This window comes from Ambystoma mexicanum, chromosome 3p (genome assembly GCF_040938575.1).
Source record: "Ambystoma mexicanum isolate Mex_15411 chromosome 3p, UKY_AmexF1_1, whole genome shotgun sequence".
Lineage (NCBI taxonomy): Eukaryota > Metazoa > Chordata > Amphibia > Caudata > Ambystomatidae > Ambystoma > Ambystoma mexicanum.
The window spans coordinates 234,831,567-234,857,383 of record NC_090925.1 but is presented as its reverse complement, the minus strand read 5'-3'; positions in this window follow the sequence as shown (position 1 = coordinate 234,857,383).

The following is a 25,817-nucleotide window of genomic DNA, read 5'->3' as shown; positions in this document are numbered from 1 at the left end:
AATACACGTACCCTGCTGATATCGCGTGTGGAACTTCACGCGCACCCCGAAATACACGTAAACTGCGGAAATCGCGTGTGTAACTTCCCCTGCACCCTGAAATACACGTACCCTGCTGATATCGCGTGTGGAACTTCACGCGCACCCCGAAATACACATACCCTGATGGAATCGCGTGTGTGACTTCCCGCGAACCCCTGAAATACACGAAGCCCGCTCCCCCAGGCCCGATCGCGTGAAAGAGTTCCCGTGAACCTCTGAAATACACGTAGCCCGCTCCCCCAGGCCCGATCGCGTGAAAGAGTTCACGCGAACCCCTGAGATACACGTAGCCCGCTCCCCCAGGCCCGATCGCGTGAGAAAGTTCACGCGAACCCCTGAAATACACGTAGCCCGCTCCCCCAGGCACGATCGCGTGAAAAAGTTCACACGAACCCCTGAGATACACGTAGCCCGCTCCCCCAGGCCCGATCGCATGGAAAAGTTCACGCGAACCCCTGAGATGCACGTAGCCCGCTCCCCCAGGCCCGATCGCGTGAGAATGTTCACGCGAAACCCTGAAATACACGTAGCCCGCTCCCCCAGGCACTATTGCTGTATGTTGCCACTTTTGTAATGCGCAGGGACGCTACCGCCTGCCTTCGTGTGGCAGACATGTTTCAGCTTGTGCGTGTCTTTCGCTGTGCGTGGCTTTGCCCTATTCGATTCCATGAATACGTGTGGTTCGGGTGCGTGTGGGCGTTCCGTCTGCTTCCCTGCAGTACATCCCCAGTTACACCCTTATTTTTGCGAGTTGTTCCCCATTCCGCGCGTTACGCCCCGTGTTCCGCCCACTTTCGTGTGTATGCGCCGAGGTTGTGCGCTTTCACTGTGCGCGTCGCCACGTCTTTCAGGATGTTGCAGTGACGTGTGCGCCATGCACGGGTTTGGCGCACATCCCGAGGAAGACACGCGCAGGGACTTCCATGTATCGCATGCGTGCGCGTGCGCCTGTTTTTTTCCACTTGCGCCTGCTTGCGCTTGCGCGTAGTTTTTCGGCGCACGTTTGTTCCATGAATCGGCCCCTCAATACCTTAGAAACTGGTTTGGAGAAAATATTAAAATTATCCTTAAACTGTAGAGTAATGCTTAAACGTAACCTTGACATGGAGCAAGGACTACTTAATGGAGCACTGGGTACAGTTGTTGGCTTTCAAACATACCCACGTGACAACAACATTCAGTTTGTCAATATTCTCTTTGACAAACTTTCAGAAGTAAAAAGGATAGGGTGCTCAACAGCTCGATTCCTTCTCTTCAAAGACATGTATGTACGCAGAGAACAATTTTCTCTAACATTGATAGATATTGGTAACACAGTCTTTAAAGTCTTTAAAGAAGGCATGAGCTACGTACCACTATCATGCTTTCGTACACTTGACAGTCTATTTCTAATTAACTTTGTTTCAGGTAAAGTAAACGCTGATATTCCTTGCATTTTAGAATACATTAGACTACGTTCAATATACACGCCCCATCTAAAAACATATCCTGTTCCACAAAAAGTAAACGTTGTGAAAGAAAACTAATTCAAACAGAAATGCAACAGGATCTGACTGTAAATCCTCCAAAGAGAGTAAAAGAAGCTACTACTTCATCAATTACCACAACCAAAGAATAACCTATTACTCAAAGTAACTCAGGTACTTCTTCAAAGAAGCAACTCACACTCCGAAAAAATAATTTGGACACAGAACTATCTGGTCCATTCAAATTTTCAAATATAACTGGTATAAATTGCTATGCAAATGTAGCAATGAATATTCTATTTCAATTGCCACCAAATATTGACAACATTTACTTACACAGTACAGACCAATTGTGTTTGCAAATGTTAGTCCTTCATAGAAACTCAACAAACAATCCTGACAACACGTATAGTGTTTATGGAATAAGACAACAATTGGACTACTGTACTGGAATGGTGAAATTCACTATAAACTCACAAGAAGATCCACAAGAATTTCTAATGTACTTACTACAAGTACTGGAAAACAAAAAAATACCTATAAATGAAATCTTTCAGATTTCATACATGTGGAAACATACATGCACTCTCTGCAACAATGTGACACAGGAACAAATCCCTAATGAGCGCTTTGTGTATGTATCCATACCTAATTGTGAACCCATTCCATTTCAGCAACATGTACAAAATGCAAACCATGGTAGATTATGGAAAGAACAAATTGGCAGAAAAAGTCACGATCCTTGTAAGTATAAATTAGACAAAGAGCTTGAAGGCTACAGGTATCTGGGTAGTGTGGAAATACTTCCAGTATGATTCCACTGAGGTAAGTACAAATGCAACACAAACAAGTCCCAGTTTCACTGCGCCAAGTATAGGAAAATAAAAATCGGGAGTCCATGTGATTTGTATGAAAGAACAGTCCAAGGTTTAGTACAGGCAACAGCCTAACACGTTTTTCGAGCCTTCCACGGCTTTTCATCTGAGGCTTAATAGGGATAGAGCCTGAAATTTAAGCTGAAGGGACAATGCCCAAAAAGTACTCTGAAGGCTTCGCAATTGCGGTTAAAGCTGGTCGGCTGTTTAGACTGAAAATCAATGCGCTGGTGCACACAATGCACACACAGGGAAACTAAATGAAGGAAGAAAGAAACAGCATCATCAGAAAATGTTAATGGCATTAAAGTTTATCTTCTTGTGTGCAAATTAAGTCTGTGTTGGATGCCTCCTATTGCCCCATGCATGTGTAACATGATCTGAGAGCAAACCCTAAGGCATGTACTTTAAGAACATATGAGAAGGTTAACGTTTTCATGTACAGCACCTTTTGAATTTTTATATTGAGATTGTCAGTAAAGAAAAGCACCTGGCGTATATTTTTCAATGACACAATATAAGTAAGCCAGACATTTGGGGGCTGATTCATGGAACAAACGTGTGCCGAAAATCTTGGCGCAAGCAGGCGCAAGCGCGAAAAAACAGCCGCACACGCACGTGTGCGATTCATGGAAGTCCCTGCGCGTGTTTTCCTCGGGATGTGCGCCAAACCCGTGCATGGCGCACACGTCACTGCAACATCCTGAAAGACGTGCGCGACGCGCACAGTGAAAGCGCACAACCTCGGCGCATACACCAGAAAGTGGGCGGAACACGAGGCGTAACGCGTGAAATTTGGGACAACGCGCGAAAATAAGGTTGTAACTGGGGATGTACTGCAGGGAAGCAGACGGAAAGCCCACATGCACTCGAACCACACGTATTCATGGAATTGAATAGGGCAAAGCAGCGCACAGCCAAAGACACGCAGAAGCAGAAACACGTCTGCCACACTAAGGCAGGCGGTAGAGTCCCTGCGCATTACAAAAGTGGCTATATACAGCAATGATGAATGTCCCATACTGCGATTGGGCCTGTGCGAGCGGGGCGCGTGTATTTCGGGGGTGCGGGAAGTTTCGCACGCGATTGAGCGGGGTACGTGTATTTCAGGGGTGCGCGGGAAGTTTCACACGCGATTGAGCGGGGTACGTGTATTTCGGGGGTGCGCGGGAAGTTTCACACGCGATTGAGCGGGGTACGTGTATTTGGGGGTGCGCGGGAAGTTTAATACGCGATAGGCCTTGGGCGAGCGGGGTACCACTCACCGTCTGCGTGTAGAAGAACACGTAGCCAACAGCCACCCGCTGTGAAGTAATAGCGTGTGAACCCCAACACCTGGAAAACACACGCACCACACCCCACGGAAAGCACGTACAGAGCAATGGAAATCCACGTGGGATCTTCAAGCCCTGCCAGGGCAAAGCCCGTGCGCAATACGTGACAGACGCGCTTACACGCTAAGGGCCTTTGGTCCAATGAAATCGCGTATGCATGCTGACGCGCTTACGCGCTAAGGGCCTTTGGTCCAATGAAATTGCGTATGCGTGCAGACCCGCTTACACGCTAAGGGCCTTTCCTTGAATTACACGCTGACGTGCAATTTTTTCATGTGCCAAATCACTCCGTATCAAGCTGGCCACGTGAAAACACACGGAAGACCACGCTCCTGCCAAAAAGGCCGAATCACTGCCCCCCAGAGCCCCGAGCACGCTCCCACCTGCCATCTGCTGCTGCCTGACTGCCTGCTGCCCTCGTGCCCTGCCATTTGGTGCCTGCACATCAGCCATCTGCAGGGTTCCAGTTGCGGTGCCCACCCCTGCTGGAACAGAAGACTCCCAACTGGGATACCATCGCTCCACAGCCTAGCCCCAGGACCCAGTTGCCCCCCCACGCCTGCCTCGGGGGTCGCCATGTCGGGGCAAACACCATCTGAGACCACTGGCGACCCCAGCCAGAGGGGCAGAGGGCCACCAGCTTCAGTCAGAAGGAAGTTGGTGTCCTGGTGGAGCTTGTCATGGGGCATTATGATGCCCTCTTCGGATCAACACGTGCCGACAAGGAAGGACGGGACAGGATCTGGGACGACTTTGTGGTTGCCATCAACGCGGAGGGGGTGGCAACCCGCAACATCAAGCAAGTCAAGAAGCGCTGGGAGGACTTGAGGTCCAGGACCCTCATAAAGGCCCGGCGATTCGTGGAGGGGGGCCGGGGCAGCATGAGAAGCATCCAGATGAGGGTCCTGGAATGCGTACGCCCAGCGCTCCATGCCCAGATCCTTGAGAGGCAGACCCATCTGGAGTCGAGCGGTAAGTGGCCAAGCATTGCTGTGTGAGACTGGGCATGTTGCAGTGTGCTGGTTGTCTGATACTTGCCTATATGTGTGACATAGGCCATGTACGCATGTGTGTGTGCAGGGACATCATGGTCATGCATGTGAGACCAGTAATGTGTGAACCACACGGTTGGTGCATGTGTTTAAATGCAACATGGGGAGCCCTATGCGGAATGGACACATGAGAGCATGCCAGTCTCTGTTCCTGGACATGGGTGGGGGTGAGGGATGGGTGCTGATGCCATGTACATGTATGGTGTCCATGTCTGTGTGTCTGACCTGCGTGTCTGTGACTTGTGAATGCCATGGATGCATGACACATGTCTGTGACAATGTTCAGATTCACTGATGCAGCCTAGTTATCCTTGCATCCACTGTGTCTGGGGTGTACGAGGCCAGATGGATGAAACTACGGTGAAGTGTGTGCATGTGATAGGCATGACCCATGATGCATGTGAGTTCCAAAACAACATTGTATGTTTCAAGAGTCCCTTGGACATGTATGCTAATGTCCATAGCATGCGCCATGCCTGTTACTGCATGTGTTTTGCCTGCACTGACCCATGTGTTGTGGAGGGACATGATGGAAGTGATCTTTGACAGTGCCACTCATCTGCTATTGTTTCCTGTCTAGGGGACCATTGTACAGTACCCTGATGCTTGTGTTCTATGTCTCCCTCTACACATGCCCCCACGGCTGCAGCGAAAGGGGTGGGTGAGCCCCCACAGGGGCTTGCAACGGCGGAAGACAGTGTGGAGCCATCCAGGTTGGTGGTTTCCACAGAGGAGGAGGAGGCCGCTACTGAGCCGCACATGGGACCTGGTGGGGGCATCCCTGCTGGTGCAAGTGGTGCAGTCCAGGGGCAGGGGCAGGAGGCAGCACAGATCGCCATGGAGGGGCCTGTGCATGTCACTGTCCCTGACACTGTGACTGCACCACCATGCACCAACAGGGATGCCCCATCCCAGGCCCGTCCACAGGTAGGGGGGATGTCCATGTCATCTGACTCCCCTCCACCTGCGGATGAGGGGACCCCTGGTCGTATGGAGAAGGTCCTGATTGGTGTTGCGTTCCGCACTGGTGTCATTCGTGATGACATGCGTGCTTCCCGGGGGGAGCACGCACGTCATCACGAAGAGCACCGTGCCAACGTGGCCCAGTTGGGAGCGGCCATGGTCGGGGGTTTCGTACATGTGTCGGCCACTCTGGCGACCCTCTCCTCCTCTGTGGAGGCTATGCGCCAGTCGTTCTCCATGCCGTCTTCCAGCCCAGATGCCACCAGGGCCCCCTGTGGACCTGCCCCGACCAACGCAGCCAACTCGGTGGGGATCCCATCCCTGCCACAGTCGGGAGTCGGAGGTCCAGCAGGGGTGGACACACCAGCAACTGGACCCCAGCAGACGGAGGATGTGATGGCATCATCGGGCAGGGCACGTGCATGACGGCGTCGGTGGATTCCATCAGCTTGGATGCCATCGTGCTGGCAGAGGCAGTTGCGTCGGAGTCAGCGGCAGGCTCGACGTGGAAGGCATCATGGCTCGGGGCCATCAACATCAGGGGGGCAGGCATCGGCCGGAGGGCAGGAGAACCCTGGAATGGGAGTGTCTTCCGTGTGGGAGCGGTTGGGCCAGCAGATAGGTGCGGAGCGGCGGCGGGCAGAGGAGGAACGGCTCACAATGGTCAGGGCGGAGAACTCCATGCGGCGGGCGCTGAGGCGGGCTGAGTGCCTCGAGGGTATTCGCAGGGAGTTGGAGCTGGACACCTCATTATCCCTGCGAGACCTCGGGGCCAGTGAACATGTTTGCCTCCAAGCCATTGAACAGGAGTTCGATGATGCCCTGGCCCATGAAATCAACCAGTGAGCCGTCGGACTAGCCTGCCGCCTTTGTATATAGTTATTTAGGTTTAGGTTTCATTTCTTTATTATTATGATTTGGAGTCCACGGACTTTGCTCCACTTTTTGTATATAGTTGTATTTTAGATAGGGTTCTTGGTAGGTTTCATTTGCTTTTGGGATAATGGACCCTTCAGACTTTCGTTTTCAATTTTCAGGACATGTATATACTTTCTTTTAGTCATATTCACATGGAGTAATTTTTTTTATGCTTTCCATCTTTGGATTTCGTTCTATGGACTTTGGGGATGCACCACTTATATTTTTTCATGTTTTGGATTTCTTTTCTTGCTTGGATTTGACTTTCTTTTTCTTATTTCAAAAATGTTTTCTTCATTTACATGTGTGCTTTTCATTTTGACATTTGTTATGCTTTTTAATACATTTCTTTATTCAACATTATTGGTGTGGTGTACAGTGATGATTTTGGTGCATGTCTCCATGAGCATTGGCACAGTCATGTGTTGCAACTGTGTGGCTCTGTAGGACATTTGCTGATGGGCATGCTGGTTCTTTTCAGACTATCATGGAATGGGTGATTTACTAGGGAGTGGGTGCAGTGGTTCGTTGGTTGTTTGTACTCTGGGGTCCGGAGGGGAGGGATTTGGGTTGGCATTAGGGCCATTGGTCTGTAAAGTCATGGCGTGGTGTTTGGGGGACATGAGTGGGGGCCTGCTGGCAGGTGCTCCTGACTGCTGGGGGTGGGGGTGCAGGGGGACATGAGTGGGACATGAGTGGGGGCCTGCTGGCAGGTGCCCTGCACTGCTGGGGTGTGGGGGTGCAGGGGGTTATGCGTTGGTGATCAGTAGTGCAAGCTGACATGTGGCTTGGCTGGGGGGCATGCCCATGATGGATGGGCTGCCTGCGGGACATGACCAGGGGTGCGGCGTAGTCCTCTGTGGTGTGGGCTGCCTGCAGGGGCCGTGGAGGGTGTAGAGGGGACACCTGGGAGGACCCACACTGCCAATTCACGTGTAGGACTCCCCGGCACCTCCGAAATACACATACCCTGCTGAAATCGCGTGTGGAAGTTCCCGCGCACCCCGAAATACACGTACCCTGCTGAAATCGCGTGTGGAAGTTCCTGCGCACCCCGAAATACACGTACCCTGCTGGAATCGCGTGTGGAAGTTCCCGCGCACCCCGAAATACACGTACCCTGCCGAAATCGTGTGTGGAAGTTCCCGTGCACCCCGAAATACACGTACCCTGCTGAAATTGCGTGTGGAAGTTCCCGCGCACCCCGAAATACACGTACCCTGCTGAAATTGCATGTGGAAGTTCCCGCGCACCCTGAAATACACGTACCCTGCTGAAATCGCGTGTGGAAGTTCCCGCGCACCCCAAAATACACGTACCCTGCTGAAATCGCGTGTGAAATTCCCGCGCACCCTGAAATACACATACCCTGCTGAAATCGCATGTGGAAGTTCCCGCGCACCCCGAAATGCACGTACCCTGCTGAAATCGCGTTTGGAAGTTCCCGCACACCCGGAAATACATGTACCCTGATGAAATCGCGTGTGGAAGTTCCCGTGCACCACGAAATACACATACCCTGCTGGAATCGCGTGTGAAACTTCCCGCGCAACCCCGAAATACACGTAACCAGGCCAATCGCATGTAAGACTTCCCGCGCACCCCTGAAATACACGTACCCAGGCCAATCGCGTGTAGGACTTCCCGCGCACCCGTGAAATACACGTACCCAGGCCAATCGCGTGTAGGACTTCACGTGAACCCCAGTAATACACGCTCCCCGCTCGCGTTTGCTGCAGCCCTTTGCGCTGGATTGAGGATTCTGATGGCTTTTCCTTGCGCTAGGGGCGTTCTTGGGGGCGTAACTGGCGCTGCTGCAGGGTCGCTGCGCCACTGTGTGCCACGGCTGGTGATGGATGTTGAAATCCATGAATACGCTGTGCACGGAAATGGATTTTAGCGCACGCGACTGGCGCAGACTATCGCACGCGCACACTGTGCGCCAGTCGCGTGTGCCACTTGTGTGCTGAATTCTATGAATTACCCCCTTGATGTCATCAGTGATGTCATCAATGACATTTGTCATGTCATCTTTGATATCCTGGGTGTTAGTCTTAGGGGCTAAAGATGTGATGGCGTCAGTGATGGCATCAATGACATGTGTGGTGGCATCTTTTATGTTCAGGGTGGTAGTGGTAGCAGTGGAGAGTGATGATGGAAAAAATGGGTGATTAGCCTACCTTAGCTCCCGAATTTCAGGGGTTTTTAGATTTTACTTGTAATCATAACGTCCTTTTTACAAAAGTTTTGTACAGAATGGCATAGGTTTTTAATAGGGCAACTTAACCATAATGTCCCTTTAACAAAGTTTCTTTTGTAGTGAATTTTGGACGTTTTTAGTAGGGCAACGTAACCATAATGTCCCTTTGAGAAACATTTTTTCAATTATTTGCATGGGTTGGCAGTACTGTAAGTGATTTATAACATAAATTGACCAACATTTTTATTGAGCATTTAGAAGGATTCCAATAGTAACACATAAGCATACTGTAAAGCAACATTTGACTTCACTGCCCATCTTTCTACGAATTGCACAGTAGCATATCAAATCTGACAACGTATAGCGTCTTCATGCAGAAATAATCTTGGTAACTTTGGCATCTGGCTAACAGAAAGTACCCTAACGGCATGAAAGCATAATAGATGGGCCTGAGCCTTACGTTGCCAAAGCAAGTGGTGTGCAATAGCGTTCTGGATAACGTACCTTGGCAGCGTAAACAAATGATTCCATAAAGACTTACATACTGTGATACGGCACCTATTAAAGAATATACTGCAACCTGCAACGTAGCATGGCAGATTGTGAAGGGGAACAAGAAATGGTTAAAAAACACACTAACATGTAAAAAGTAGTAAGGTGCTTTTATTTCACAATGCACAGCCCTAAATCATCGCCCTTTTCTCAGTTGCAAAGAAATTGGAAGTTTGTGTCTCTGCTGCACAATGAAAATGTTAATTTTGACGGTCACGTTGATGTTTTCCCACACAGTCACCATGCGTTTGCGCCACAGTTTTTATCACACACACAGTACGCAGTGGTGACACAGTAGTCGGTTTCCTCTCACATTCATTGCCAAGACGGCGTCAATCGCTGTGATGTACTCCATCAGAAAGTATGGTATGTTACTTATAATGTTAGTGGCAATGGTGACTTTGTTGTTTAACCACAAGGGAAAGGATGGAAGGTGCACACACTAAGATTTAGAGTAATTGCTTATATATATCAATTTAACAACAATTAAGGATTTTTAGGGTGCGGGGGAGGAAAAGCAGCCCTGGCACAGGGATACTGAAAATAAAAAAGGAGAGAAAAGAGGATCCAAAACGGAACCCTCCCGTCCCCTGCACACCTTTGGGTTGCGTCAGTGTGACGCCTTGAAGTTCAGTTTCATACAATAGTCGATTAGATATATATTCAAAAGAAATTTAATAGTAACGCAAATTTGGGTAAATGCAGTAATGACATCCAATATAAAGAGTAAAAGATTCTTTATTCCAAACGCAAAGTCCAGGGGGGATTCAATTCATTTGATAGTGGCTGACTCGTTTCGAGAAATTAATTCTCTTCATCAAGAGCCCAGAACAATGAATCAATCACTGAAAATAGAGAAATATATACAATCAGATATTTTAGAGCTCTCCAGTTATTTGCATCATACATTTGGAGTTAATGTTGAGTTAATAGTGTGTTCCCAGAGAAATCTGATCAACAAAATCTTCAAGCATTTTTGATAGGAAAACAAAGATGAGGTAACTACAATAGGTCAACATGACCAGCAGTTATGATTCAATTGTATCCAGAGTCACAAACAATTGAAACGAGGGAAGGCCGTTAATCCAAAGATCTATTAGGAATACATAATAGATTACAAGGGCACTGGTATACCACCAGAAAAAAATATAAAGTAAAGTATGTTGCTTACCAAGACTAGAAAAGTCCCCTACTTCAATGGATAAAGAAAACCACTTCATATATGCAGAGAAAAAACTCTGAGTGGAATTCAAACGAGATTCATCCAACGGAGAGTAAGGAAGTCAGGTACACTATAGAAAATAAATAATAAGTGCAACGATAAGTGTAAAATGCCATAAGCGGCACGTCAAGGAGAGTGAAACAGTAAAAGGGCAAACACTCACCGCTGAGGGATGCCCAGCAGGCTCACACCATGACCAGTGATTTCGTGTGGCGGTGCACGAGTGGCTCGTAGTCTAAGTTTTAAAGTTCTAGGCAGTCTGGTGTCCGGGCCTATAAGAGAAATAGCGGCCGCTGTAAATTGATGTCTATGTGACACGTATGCAGACAGCGCTGCAGTATCACGGCGAAAATCGCCTCGTATTATTAAATGCTACTTACTTGTGTTTGTAGTTAGTGTGCCATCGGGAGACGAAACGTAGAGTGCGGAGTGAATGGAGGTCGTCCCAGCCCATCCAAGAGAAACGACGTCCCCGGAGATTGTTGCCATGCGTGAGACGCTCATACGCCAATGCAGGACCCTCAGTGCAGCGACGGTCCATGAAGCGTGGCCGATGTGCGTAACAATAGTTGTAGGACTATTGGAGTGAATCTAAATAGTAGAGTGTTGGTAAAAAGAGGCGGCCATCTTAGAAGATGAACAATGTATAAATGTAGATGAAGACATGCTTAGTGTAGGTGCAGACTAAAATAGTCTAAAGTTGGACAAATTGGAATAAATCAATTCGGAAGGGAAACCAGCCATCTGGGTTACGATGTGGTGACTCTGGATTTACAGTATTTAATGAACAAATAAGTGTACTTCGGATAGTACTTAATTCACGTATGATGACAGTATTTTTCCAAAATGTACACCATGTGATATCAAATGGGGGAAGTACAATCATGTAATGATGCAGGGAGAACAAAGGTCAATGTTAAATGTTAGTACTAAAACAATGTAAAGAGATCCATGAGGTGCATACAGAGCTGAGGTATATAGAGAGACAACAGTACAACATATCAGATAAAGCATTTCAAAGAAAATTCATCATTAAGACCCTTTGGTAATAATGAGTTGAGTGTGTGAATCCAATATTTCTCTCTCCGTGAGAGCATTGATACATAGTCACCTCCCCTGTAGGTTTTTTTGACTATTTCAAGGATTTGGAATTTTAGTTGTGCAATTGTATGATTGTTTTCCATGAAATGTCTGGAGAGGGGGGATTTAGTGTTTTTGCATCTAATGTTCGATTTGTGTTCCGCAATGCGTTCTTTAACAGGTCTTGTGGTTTGACCAACATATAGTTTGCCACAAGGGCATTTAATCACATAAATTACCCCAGATGACATGCAAGTGGCATAGTGCCGTAACTTAATGTTCTTTCCAGTATATGGGTGGACAATCTTGTCACCTTTTATGACGTTGTTACAGTGAGTACAGCAGAGGCATGGGAAGGTACCCATTTTTTTGGTTTGTAGGACCCTCTGTTTGTCTTTTGGTGGTATTTCTGCTCTGACCAAAGTGTCTCTAAGGTTCCTACCACGTCTGAAGGCCATCATGGGAGCTTTATGGAAAAGTTCCTTCAAAGTCTGGTCATTTTGGAGAATACTCCAATGTTTCCTGATGGATTTGCTTATCTGGAAGCTTTGTCTGGAATATTTGCTGATATGAAGTAATGGTGTATCCTTTGATTTGGTTTTAGGTACCAGTAGTTGTTCTTTATTAATTAGACCAGATCTTTCTTCGGCTTCCTCTAGGATGGTGTTGGGATAGCCTCTTTCTGAAATTTTTTCTAATAGTGTGTTGCTTTCTGTGTCTAAACCTGCTGGGTTTGAGATTATGTGTTTTAGTCTCAGGACTTGACTGTACGGTAGACTTTTAAGCATAGATTTAGGGTGATGGCTTGTGAAGTGTAGCAGATTGTTTGCATCAGTAGGTTTGTGGAAAACCGTGGTCCAGGTCCGGTGTTCTTTAATTTCCATGTCCACAGAAGTGTAGGCGGGGTTCACCTATCTCCATGGTGACCTTGATGGTGTTATGAATAGAATTCATGAGGAAAGCGTCCAGTTCTTCGTGTGTCCCACACCAAATGGCAAAAATGTCATCTATGTAGCGTTTCCACATCAGTATCTTGTAGGACCATTCCGGGTGGTCCAGTACATGTCGGTGTTCAAATCTGTACATGAATGTGTTAGCGTAGACTGGGGCCATGGATGAGGCCATAGAAGTGCCAGTAGTTTGTAGGTAGAATTTCCCTTTGAATCTGAAGTAACTGTTAAAGAGTATAATTTCAAGAAATTTCATGACCAGATTGTTGTTGGACCTACTGTTGTTACCATTGGAGATGAGCCATTGGACTGCATCTAGGCCTTCGGTGTGGGGGATGGAGGTGTATAGACTACATACATCCATACTGAAAATTATGCACTCTGTGCTTAGAGCCGTAATGTCATTAATACAGTTCAAGAAATCTGTTGTATCTCTCAGATAAGTGGGGGTATCCTGTACCAATTTCTGAAGAGATTTATCCACGTAGATAGCAAGAGGCTTGAAGATGCTGTCAGTGCCAGCTAATATGGGTCGTAGTGGAGGATTGGAAGGGTCCTTGTGGATTTTCGGAAGACCATAGAATACGGGTGTAATGGGATGTAAATTCTGTAGAAATTCACTTGTCTTAACATCAATCATGTTGAGATTTAATGCTTCTTCAATGGTCTTCTTGATAGTGTTGGTATCATCTAACAGTGTAAGGCATTTAGTAGTGTAGTCTTTTGTGTCCATTATGACAATTGCACCCCCTTTGTCGGCGGGTTTGATGGTTAGATCTTTGTCTTTGGCCAGTGTTTCAATATGTTCCAATTGACACCGCTTCACATTGCTTGGTGTATTCTTCTGATAGTTGATCCTTTCCAGATCCTTCATTACCATTTTTTCGAATAGGTTAAGCATGGAATTTTGTGTGAATGGGTCAAAGTAGCTTTTCAGGCGGAATTCAAGAGTATCGGTGTCCAGTGGTGGTATTTCCCCGTCCATATCAGAGTTGAAGAAGAGTTTGAGTCTCAATTTTTGCAATAACCTATGGAAACACACTTTTTCCTCAAAAAGTGTGGTATTGCTGGTGGGTACGAATGATAGTCCATGGTTAAGCATGTCCAATTGCCCACTCGTGAGGTTTTTGCTGGATAGGTTCACCACTAGGTTTTCAGTCATTCGTTTTTTCTTTTGTTTTGACCCTTTGCCTCTCCTCGTTTTTCTTTTTGTTTGTCTCTTAATCCTTTGTTGTTTAACCACACAGAAATTATGTGTTGTTGACACAGTGGTCGTATTCCTGTCACAGTGATCTACAAGGCGACGTGAATGGCTGCTATAACAGCAGAAAGGATGGTATGTTGCTTCTTACTGCTACAACTGCGTATGGACATAGAGGTCCGATGCGGTCATCCCATTCAATGATGACACACATACAACCGGTGACGAATAGCTGCACTTGACGATTAAAGAAACCGCCACTCGGACGCTGCAATCCATGACATTCGCAATACCGAAGGAAGTAGCTGAGGGGAAAATGACAAAAAAGATCTATCAATACGAAGCCTTTGCGGAAATGTAAGGTGGTACACATAACATTTCTATAAACAATTAATGTAATATGGGGAAATGTACTGACTCCCTACAAACGGCGACAATGTACAATCTGCATAATAGGTAAAAAAATATCAATGCCAAATACATTTTGTAGGTAATAGTGGAAATTGTAGTGACATCGTACAGACAGCGGTAATGTGCAATCTGAAATTTCAACGGCACACAAACTTCCAAATGCATTACTAGTAATAATGTTTTTTTTTTTTTTTTGCAGACTAAGTAAATAATGGCAGTTTGGTGTACAGGCCTGAAAAATAAGCTTACATGATATGCACCGCCTCCATTTTGGCCTCCGCAGTCACACAGTAGTTGTTTACAAGAAGACGTCCTTGGGAACTGATATTTCATGTGCTTCACAAACCTTTTTGAAGCATAACTTATCAAAGGGAAGGTTTCACAAACTGTGACTCCCTACATTCTTTCTGTCTCTGTTCCCTGTACTTCAAGGTCGAAAAACAATTGACCCTTATGAGGTTTGGTACATGTGCGACCATACTGAGCACCAAGTGAAAAAATGAAATGAAATGAACTGACCTTCACTCCGAACGCAAATACATTCTCATTTTGCAACAACATATCAGCAGTCAATCATGAGAACTGTTACTCCCGACCACGTGCAGACGCGCTGTGTTTACGAAACCGTGCAAGTGGCTGCCTCAGATTGCAAAATATAGGACGCCAGTCTAAGCGCAGTAATTTTGGTGGTGGCTTCTTACATAGACGCAGTAAGGACTTGTCGTACATTGCCTACCAAGTTTCAGTGTATTGTACGATAGTGGTAACAAGAGTAAAGCACTGTTTCACTTTCTACTGCCACATATAAGTAATGCTTACCTTTCGACACAGTGTTCCATAAGGGTTTGTTTGCGGGGATTTCGACGTACAACACAAAAACTAAATGACCATGGCGGCCGTATCAAAAGAAGGCTACGCACTTGACGCACTTGATGCTGCGGCAGAACAATCGTTGAAAATGCAACATCTTGATGTACAGCATGCCATAGATTAGCCAATAGAAATCTTCTCCACTGAGTGAACAGGGAAGTGGGACCGCGGAGCGGACATAGATATCACTAATTCTACTTTTTGATCTGATTTTGAACGAAACTACAGGACGATTTCTCACAAAATTTACAAAAGCACGCTTTGGGGAACAAGCCCCTGCCTCAAAATTGGTGACAATCCGTCCAGTGGTTTGGCCTGTAGCCGTGCACAAAGTTTTTGCCCCATTCAGTCTATGGTAAAAAAAGATGTTTTGGGACCCCCACTATAACTTTGCTCCCCCTGGATGAATCCTTACCAAACATTTGTTAATAATAGTTCAGATTGGCCCATATATTTATTTTGCAAACTTTGGTAAGGATTCGTCCAGGGGGAACCGAGTTATAAGCCGCCCAAAAAGTGTTCTTCCTATGGAAACAGCAACTTAACCATAACTACCGTGGCCATGTAATATATATATATATACATTACATGGCCACGTTAGTGGCCATGTAGTTATGGTTAAGTTGCTGTTTCCATAGGAAGAGCACTTTTTGGGCGGCTTATAACTTCGCTCTCCCTGGACGGATCTTCACCAAACTTTGCAAAAGAAGTAGTTGGGTCACTCTGAGTTTGGTGTGGATTCTTCCAGGGGGGGAAAAGTTATAGGGGGTTCCCAAAACTTTTTTTTTTCCCATAGACTGAATGGGAAAAAACTTTGCGCACGGCTACAGCCCGAACCGCTGGACGGATTTACACCAAATTTGCGGCAGGAGCGGCGGCCTGGTCCCAAAAGCGTGCTTTTGTAAATTTGGTGTAAATCTGTCCAGTAGTTTTTTTTAAAAATGACCAAAATGTAAGGCAAAAAAATTAGTGATATCTGCGTTCGCTTCGCGGACGGACTTCCCTGTTCGCTCCGCGGACAGCACCCCGATTGGCCCATGGGCTTGCGTCATGTCCGCGGACATGCGACGTGTTCGCTGATTGGATGGCGAGGGGCGTGGAGCGCGTCAGATTTTCTGTGGCACCCGCCATCTTGTATTCGCAGTCGACCGCATACAGCGCAGTGAAACGTGGATAAAAAATTGTATTTAGTGCCGTGTGTTGGTGTGTAAGAGTGTTTGGGGAGGGTGGGGGAGTATGAGATAGGTTCAATGTTTTGTTTTTTTATGTGCTAGACCTTTTTGTTGCGTTCGATTTGTCCGCGGAGAACACGGCTGTTCTGACATTTTGTAAATAAACTAAATGGTGGGGTGTTTAGAGGACGGAGTATGTGTCATTTTTGTTCGCAAGGAAGGTAAAAATGAGCTATGAACACTCGCGGTGTACTTAATTGTTCGTAAATACACAAACTGGGGGTGTCCTCAGGACGCTGTCCATATTGTAATCTGTCTAGTTGAATGTGTTCTAAGAACACTCGCAGTGTCCCGAAATGGTTGCAATTACACAAAATGGGGGTGTTCTGAGAACATTGTTTGTATTGTTCGTTGTCAGGGTGAAAGTGTTTTAAGAGCACTCCTTTTGTTCGCTAATAGTACAATTTCCTAGGGGCGTCAACCGACTTTTTGTCCACTAAAGAAAGGATAAATCCGGCTGGTGTGCGCCGACATTATGTGATAATCCTATGACTGGCGCTATTGACCTGGCTGACTTGCTTTTGCGACACTAAATCATATCTTCCGCCCCTAAGCCTGATATTATCAAAGCATTCATATTCCCCACCTTTATCCGTGACGTTACAGGGTGCGTAATGAAACGCGCCCAGTCGTCTCCAGTACTACGCGACTTTACACAGAACCCGGAAGACAACACACATTATGTCACAACACAGCGCGCCACAATTCGGAATATGAAACTGTGATTTAAAAGCAAAGAGCAAGATTGTAAATGTTGTAAAGTACATTTATTTGACATCAAATGTTTAGAGAATATTCAGCAATTTGCATTTGTCTTTGTTGTCGATCCGCAAAAGTTCATGTTGAGACACGCGATGTTCCTTTGCGGTACAGAGAGTGCTAGATCAGCTTATAACTCAGTGCGCCACAATTCGGAATATGAAACTGTGGTTTAAAAGTAAACAGCAGGATTGTACATTTGGTAAAGTACATTTATTTCACATGAAATGTTTAGTGAATATTCAGCGATTTGCTATTGTCTCTGCTGTCGATCAGCAAAAGTTTATTTGGAGCCACGCGTTGTTCCTTTGCGGTAGATAGGCTGTTGGTTTATGATAAAAGCAGTAAATGGTCGCTCTGATAATCGGAAGGTTGATCCAACAACGAGCCATTAGACCACCCTATTGGTTGGTATGTTGTTTGTAGCCGCTAGTACTGCGTAAGGGCATATTGGTCCTTGGCGATTGTCCCATAAAATGGTGAGGGTCATGAAGTTGCATATTTGGACTTGCACCTGGCAGTTGAAGACCCCATCCGCTGGAGTCTGTAAATCGTGACATAGACAAAATGGGGCCACGTACCTGTTTTAAAAAACATAAATTAGTCTCACCAGCTGATCTTCATTAAAAATCATCATTTTATTTATTAGGGCGTGAAACTATTTGCTATCGAAGATAGTGCAACAGAGTATGTTAATAATAAAATAATAATATTTTCCCATTCATATAGCGCTAAGAACCGTGAGGTATGTAAGCGGTGCTTATTATTAACCACGGTGTGTGGTGCTCATTTATCGACCACAGAAGGATGAAAGGCTGAGTTTCGCCTTGCCGGGATTCAAACTTGCATTAGCAAGCTGTGCACGGATGTCAAAGCGAGCGCTGTACTCGCTGTGCCACTTGACAGGCTACAGTGAAGTGGCACAGCGAGTAGAGCGCTTGACCGCCTAAAGACCGGTTAAATTATTTCTATTAACCCACCCTGTGTCGTCTGCCTTTTTCAGAGCCCTCTAAACGACAAGGGATCAATTCGGTGGTGATAGTGCGCGGTAGAAAACATTATGCCACTTTCAATCAACAAGTTCAACTTGAGCGGTCTTTAATGCTACGCTATTGTAATTATATTTGGTATAAAGTAATCTAAAGGGTTACTTACAGTACAATTGCAATTTCCATTGTCTACGAGTGGTGCAGTCCCAAAATACGACTCCGCGTGTGCCAACGATCTTTCGCATAGTGATATAATATATAAAAGTGGTTTCGTTTCAGAAATTTCATCTTTATCTTCTCTTACGTTTTAGCAACACTCCTTCAAGAGAAGTCTTTCATCACAATCTCTGTCTGTCAAGGTCAAAACACAATACAACCTTATAGTCCGCTTCGTGAGCCTCTCCGGGGCCCGAGAAAAAAATGGAAGCAGCTGACCTTCACTGTGAACGAGCATAAATTCTTACTTTGCAACATTCTGTGTAAAGCCATCTGTAGAAGTTGTGGGAGCAGCTGACCTTCACTGTGAACGAGCATAAATTCTTACTTTGCAACATTCTGTGTAAAGCCATCTGTAGAAGTTGTTTTTTGCACGGCATGTTTGTATATTGTTTGCGTGATAGTAAAAAAACTTTGTTAAAGGGATGTTCTGGTTAAGTTGCGCTATTAAAAACCATTGAAATTCAGTGAAAAAACTTTGTTAAAGGGATGTTATGGCTCAAAGTAAAACCGAAAAACTCCTGAAATTCGCCAGTTATGGTAACATAAGCAACCATAACTCGCGCCACCGTGCACTGCTAACACTAACACCCAGGACATCAAAGATGACATCACAAATGTCATTGATGACATAACTGATGACATCACATGGCTGGCTCTCCCTTTTTATCCTTTACTGACATATCGAAGCCACATAGTTTTCTTCAGTAACAGTCAGGAAGTAAAAATTGAAAAGGTACTATATTTGTAGACTTAGGGTCCTGTCACATCATATGAAGCATGTACATAGCGGAAGATACAGGCTTGAAAGAGAGCAATCCTTTCTGTGCATGAAGATAATCATTATGGTTATCAGCACTTTCTCATAGTTTTATTTTTATTACTCTACCTTCCCTCTATATGCTCATATTTGTATACATTATACTCACTCTCTATAGAGTGAATGGGAAAAAAATTTTGCTCGTGCATACAGCCCAAACCGCTGGACGGATTTCCACCAAATTTCGACCAGGAGCAGCGGCTTGGTCCCGAAAGCGTGCTTTTGCAAATTTGGTGAAAATCCGTCCAGTAGTTCTTTTTGAAATGACCAAAAAGTAGGTAAAAAAAATGAGTGATATCTGTGTTTGCTTTGCGGATACACTTCCCTGTTCGCTCCGCGGAAAGTGTCCTGATTGGCCAATCGTCTTGCGTGATGTTCGCGGACATGCAAAGTGTTCGCTGATTGGACGGCGTGGAGCGTGAAGCGCGTCAGATTTTTCGGTAGCGCCCGCCATATTGGATTCGCGGACGTCCCCGGACAGCGCGGTGAAACTTTGTTCAAAATGTGTATTTTGTAGAGTGTGTTGGTGTGTAGGAGTGTTTGGGGAGAGTGGGAGTGTATGAGATAGGATGAAAGTTGTGTTCTTTATGTGTTAGACGTTCTTTTTGTGTTCGATTTGTTTGCGGCCATCACGGGTGTTCTGAAATGTTCTAAATAAACTGACTAGGGGGTGTTCTAAGGAGTCAATATGTGTCCGTTTTGTTCGCAAGCAAAGTGAAACAGTTCTAAGAGCACTCGTGGTGTCTGGGGAGTGTTCATAGGTGGTGTACTGAGGACGCTGTCCGTATTGTTCTCTGTCAAGTTGAATGTGTTCTAAGAACACGCGCGGTGTCCTGAAATGTTCGCAAATAAACAAAATGGGGGTGTTCTGAAGACGTTTTTGAGAACACTCCCGGTGTCCTGAAATGTGTGTAGGGGTTGTTCTGAGGACGCTGTCTGTATTGTTCTCTGTCAAGTTGAATGTGTTCTAAGAACACTCGCGGTGTCCTGAAATGTTCGCAAATAAACAAAATGGGGGTGTTCTGAAGACGCTTCTAAGAACACTCGCGGTGTCCGGGGAGTGTTCGTAGGGGATGTCCTGAGGACGCTGTCCGTATTGTTCACTGTCAAGTTGAATATGTCCTAAGAACACTTGCAGTGTACTGAAATGTTCGCAAATAAACAAGATGGTTGTGTTCTGAAGAGACTTCTAAGAACACTCGCGGTGTCCGGGGAGTGTTCGTAGGGGGTGTCCTGAGGACGCTGTTCGTATTGTTCTCTGTCAAGTTGAATGTGTTCTAAGAACACTCGCGGTGTCCTGAAATGTTCGCAAATAAACAAAATGGGGGTGTTCTGAAGACGCTTCTAAGAACACTCGGGGTGTCCGGGGAGTGTTCGTAGGGGGTGTCCTGAGGACGCTGTCCGTATTATTCTTTGTCAAGTTGAATGTGTCCTAAGAACACTTGCGGTGTCCTGAAATGTTCGCAAATAAACAAGATGGTGGTGTTCTGAAGACGCTTCTAAGAACACTCCCGGTGTCCGGGGAGTGTTCGTAGGGGGTGTCCTGAGGACGCTGTCCGTATTGTTCTTTGTCAAGTTGAATGTGTCCTAAGAACACTCGCGGTGTCCTGAAATGTTCGCAAATAAACAAGATGGTGGTGTTATGAAGACGCTTCTAAGAACACTCCCGATGTTCGTAGGGGGTGTCCATAGGACGCTGTCTGTATTGTTCGCTGTTAAGTTGAAAGTGTTGTAAGAACTATCGCGTTGTTCTGAAATGTTCGTAGAAGGGTGTCCTGAAAAGGGTGTCCGTATTGTTCGCTGGCAAGTTCAAAGTGTTCTAAGAACACTCACATTGTTCGCGGACATTAAAAGTTTCCCATAGATCATAGTTGAAATGTTTGACTCTATGGATGTGATATGCTGCGGTGGTTGTTGCCAGGGTATAGAGTCTTGGGGGCATGGCCATTTGGCCATGCACCCAAGATTGTATGCCCTGGCAACAACCACCGCAGCATATCACATTCATATTTGCTTATAACTTTGGGTGAAAAACAAATGTATAAGGAACAAAGGTATTAGATACTATGGATGTGATATGCTGCTATGGTTGTCCTTATTATTGTATACTTACTGTTTGGTCTAGTAATGGGAGTCCATGTTTTTCTTCTTCATTTCTGTGATGAAAGAAAATAGCATGTTAGTATTAGTATTTTGTAATGACTTATTACATTGTATAAGCAATATACTTTTATTTTTTTTCGACCCTCATATTTAGTAGAGTACAAATCAGAGTACTGTGCAATTTGCTCAGTTTCTGTATTTGTTGATAAAATCATTGGGTCTGTGGGAGAAAAAAAAATCCATGTTGGATTAAAAAAAAAACCTTTTTCTGTTATGCTACAGTTTATTTGTTTGTTTGTTTTCAGTGTTCACTTGTTGTTTCTGGCTAATGCTTTATACTTTGCTTTGTTGTATTTTTTTTGGAGCAGTAACAGATTCTTCATTTGTTTTGATATTATAAAATTTTGGAGCAGTTAGATACCAATTGGCATATTCTAACTGTCTATTTTTTTAATATATTTTAGTGGTTTTGATTTACCTATTTGGATATTGTTAAATTTTGGGACAGTTAGATACCAATTGGCGTATTCTAACTGTGTATTTTTTGGCCTAACTTAGTGGTATTCATTTATCTGATTAGTTGTTGTAGAATCTTTGAGCTGTTAGATAGCTTTTGGAGTATTCTAACAGTTTATATTATTTTAATACAAATTTATAATTTTGGGACAGTTAGATACCAATTGGCGAATTCTAACTGTGTATTTTTTGGTCTAATTTAGTGGTATTCATTTATCTGATTAGTTGTTGTAGAATCTTTGAGCAGTTAGATAGCTTTTGGAGTATTCTAACAGTTTATATTTTTGTAACACAAATTTACTTAAAGGTTTAAATACAGTTTATTTATCAAATTTTGGTTTTAAGAACGTCAAATAAGCGTTTGTAAGATTTGCTGGTAATCTCTGCTTTAGAGTAATGGTACTATCATTACATTCAAAACATCCACATTTCTTTTTTATGTATGCAGTGTAGTGCCCTGAATTGGTTGTGGCTCCTGCGTGGTAGATTATACCTATTGTTGTGAAGGTTTTCTTACCAAGTGATATTTGACCATGTGTGAATCCAGTCAGCTTGCAGTTGTTTTTGGTACCATCTGCATTGTAACGTAGAAGCATTAGTATTACGTATTTACTATGTGTTTGTATTACCAACGTGGAGCGATTATCTGAATTGCAGGTAGAGCATAATCTACCATGGTTTGCATTTTGTACAAGTTGCTGAAATGGAATGGATTCACAATTTGGTATTGATATATATATGAAGCGTTCATTGGGGATTTCTTCTTGTGTCACATTGTTGCAGAGAGTGCATGTATGTTTCCACATGTATGAAATCTGAAAGATTTCATTTATAGGTATGTTTTTGTTTTCCAGTACTTGTAGTAAGTACATTAGAAATTCTTGTGCATCTTCCTGTGAGTTTATAGTGAATTTCACCATTCCAGCACAGTAGTCCAATTGTCGTCTTATTCCAAAAACACAATATGTGTTGTCAGGATTGTTTGCTGCATTTCTGTGAAGTACTAACATTTGCAAACACAATGGGTCTGTACTGTGTGAGTAAATGTTGTCAACAATTGGTGGTAATAGAAATAGAATATTCATTGCTACATTTGCATAGCAACTTACACCAACTATATTTGAGAATTGAAATGGTCCAGGTAGTTCTGTATCTAACTGCTTTTTTTGGAGTTTGTCTTCCTTCTTTAAAGAAGTACCTGGTTTACTTTCTCTAATTGATTCTTTTTTGTTTGTGGTACTTGATGAAGTATTAGTTTCTTTTACTCTCTTTGGAGGATTTGCAGTGACGTCCTGTTGCATTTCTGTTTGATTTAGTTTTCTTTTACAAGGTTTTAGTTTTTGTGGAACAGAATATGTGTTTAGATGGGGAGTGTATAGTGAGCGAAGTCTATTATATTCTAAAATGCAAGGAATATCAGCGTTTACTTTACTTGCATCAAAGTTGATTAGAAATAGACCGTCAAGTGTACATAAGCGTGATAGTGCTCCGTAGCTCATGCCTTCTTTAAAGACTGTGTTACCAATATCTATCATTGCTTTGTCTAGGGTAAGACCTTTTGATTTATGAATTGTGACTGCGTATGCAAGAGTTAGAGAAAATTGTTCTCTGCGTACATACATATCTTTGAAGAGAAGGAATCTAGCTGTTGAGCGTCCTATCCGTTTTACTTCTGAAAGTTTGTCAAAGAGTATATTGACAAACTGAATTTTGTTGTCACATGGGTATGTTTGAAAGCCAACAACTGTACCCAGTGCTCCATTAACTAGTCCTTGGTCCACGTCAAGGTTACGTTTAAGCATTACTCTGCAATTTAGGGATAATTTTAACATCTTTTCTAAGCCTGCTGTGTTTGAGATTGATTTTTCTAAATTATTTAGTCTTGTTGTGGCTTGGTCACACATGGGTAGTGTCATACCATGTACATCTAGTTTGTCTGTGGCGCTAATTTCCATTATTGGTTGCATTTCTTTACTTAGCATGATTTCATTGAATTTGAAACAGCTTGCAAGAGTTGGCATTAAGGCCATACAAATGACATTTTTGTGGTCTAATTGTTCCATAACATCTGTAGCACATGCATTATCGCCATAAAGTGGATTAATGTGCCGGGTTTTCAATGTTGCTTCTGCTTCTTTAGAAAGTATACCAACTCTCAAACTTTTTAAAATGTTGGCATAAGTTAGATCTGCAGATTGGCGCATGGTTTCTGTTAATTCTCTGTATTGGAAATGTTGCCAAAGGTTGACATTTCCAATGCTGCCAACAGTTTTACGGCAGAGTTGGTGCCCTAATGTTCTAAACATAGGTTCACCTTTTACTGGTGTTAATTGAAGCAGATCTCCAAAAACAATAATGTCTTTTCCTGCAAAGAGCTCTTCATAGTCTGTTTTGAGTACTTCTTGTAATCAGAGGTGAATCAAAGCTAACATCAGGTTGGAGACCATGCTCACTTCATCTATTAGTAGCATTTTCATTTGTTTCAATACTCTGCGTAATTCCATTGCAGCTTCTGCAGAAAGTTTGTAATAGTCTAATTTGTTCTGGTGTTCTACTGGTAATAGTAGAAATCGGTGTAATGTAACACCACCTATGTTGTAGGCAGCTAAACCTGTGGGGGCAGTGACAACAGCTGACAGTTTGTTGTTTGTCAATTGTTGAAGGAACTTACTAATGATTTTGATTAGGAATGTTTTGCCAGAACCAGCTTCACCACTGACGTACAGTAGTATAGGTTTATAATTATGGCAGGAACATTCTTTATTTTTATGTTTTACACCATGTGCAATTTGTTGTGTTACTTCTTGAAAAATGCTACTTTGCTCATTGTTTAGTTTTGATTGTAGTATAGTTAAGTCTTCCTTATCTTCATACTTACACATGGTGTTTTCTACTTCTATCATAGCTAATTCTGCCTCATTTGTTATTAGTGGTTCTCCCAGTGGTTCTTGGCTTCCTGTTACAGAAGGTTGACTACTGTCAGGAGTATCCTTATCTAGTTGGGCTTGGAGTTCTTCTTCATGTTGCTGTTCATTGTGCAACATTGTTTTGTACTGTGTAAAGTTTACATCAGTTATCAGTTATAGTGCTTTCATTTGCTTTGAAAGCATCCTCATATAAGTCATAGTTATCTAGTAATTGTTCTTCTTTTCTCCATGGTTTGAAGAGTTGTAGCAGGGACATGTAATATACGTCTTTATGTTGAGGAGTCTTCAATGAAAATTTGATATGATTAATTACATTTGGTTTAGTGAGTTTAACTAAGCTGCCTTCACAGTCTGTCACTCTATATTTACCTTTTTTTTCATCGGGTTTCATATTATTTTTGTATGTGTAGTTTTGGGCTATTTGGTATAGACACATGTTTTCCAAAGTATTACTTCTGTTTGGGTAGTATGTGTCCAATAAATTGTTTTTTTAAAATGTCTTGGCTGTTGGGATCATGTTTGGCTATTGCTTCTATATCTTCATATGATTTTAGAACTCTTTTTCTAGATTTAGCTGGACCAAGACTTAGCCATACTATATTGTCAGATTTACCATACAATGAAGAACCAGTTAAACGATCAGCTGCTTCAGAAGATCCACATTCTCTATGGGTGAGCATTTTTATGCCCAAGCTGTATAATTTCTGAGATACTGTTTTATCTGATGACAGGTCATTCCAGAGGTCTTGGAGCTCTGTCTTTTCTGCTTTAGTTAAGTATGCTGTGACATATCGTGCAACTGCAGTAGAATTGTCTGCAATGTACTGCACATCTATGTTTGCATTCCATAAGTGGGCAATGATTGCATTATAATCATTGATATATTTTTCTTCTTCTTTTCTTTTTATATAATGTGTATTTTTAGGTGACTTTCCTTTAACAGTATGTCTAACTGAAGACATGAGGTTGTTTACTTGACCTGTATTTGTAACTGGTCTAGGGAAACCAAATCGGCATTTGGTGCAGTATTTGCCTTTGTTTTTGTATTTGCGACGACAATATTTTCCACATTTGTGTCTTTGAAATTGTAAAATTTGTGCACGAAGATCACTATTTGTG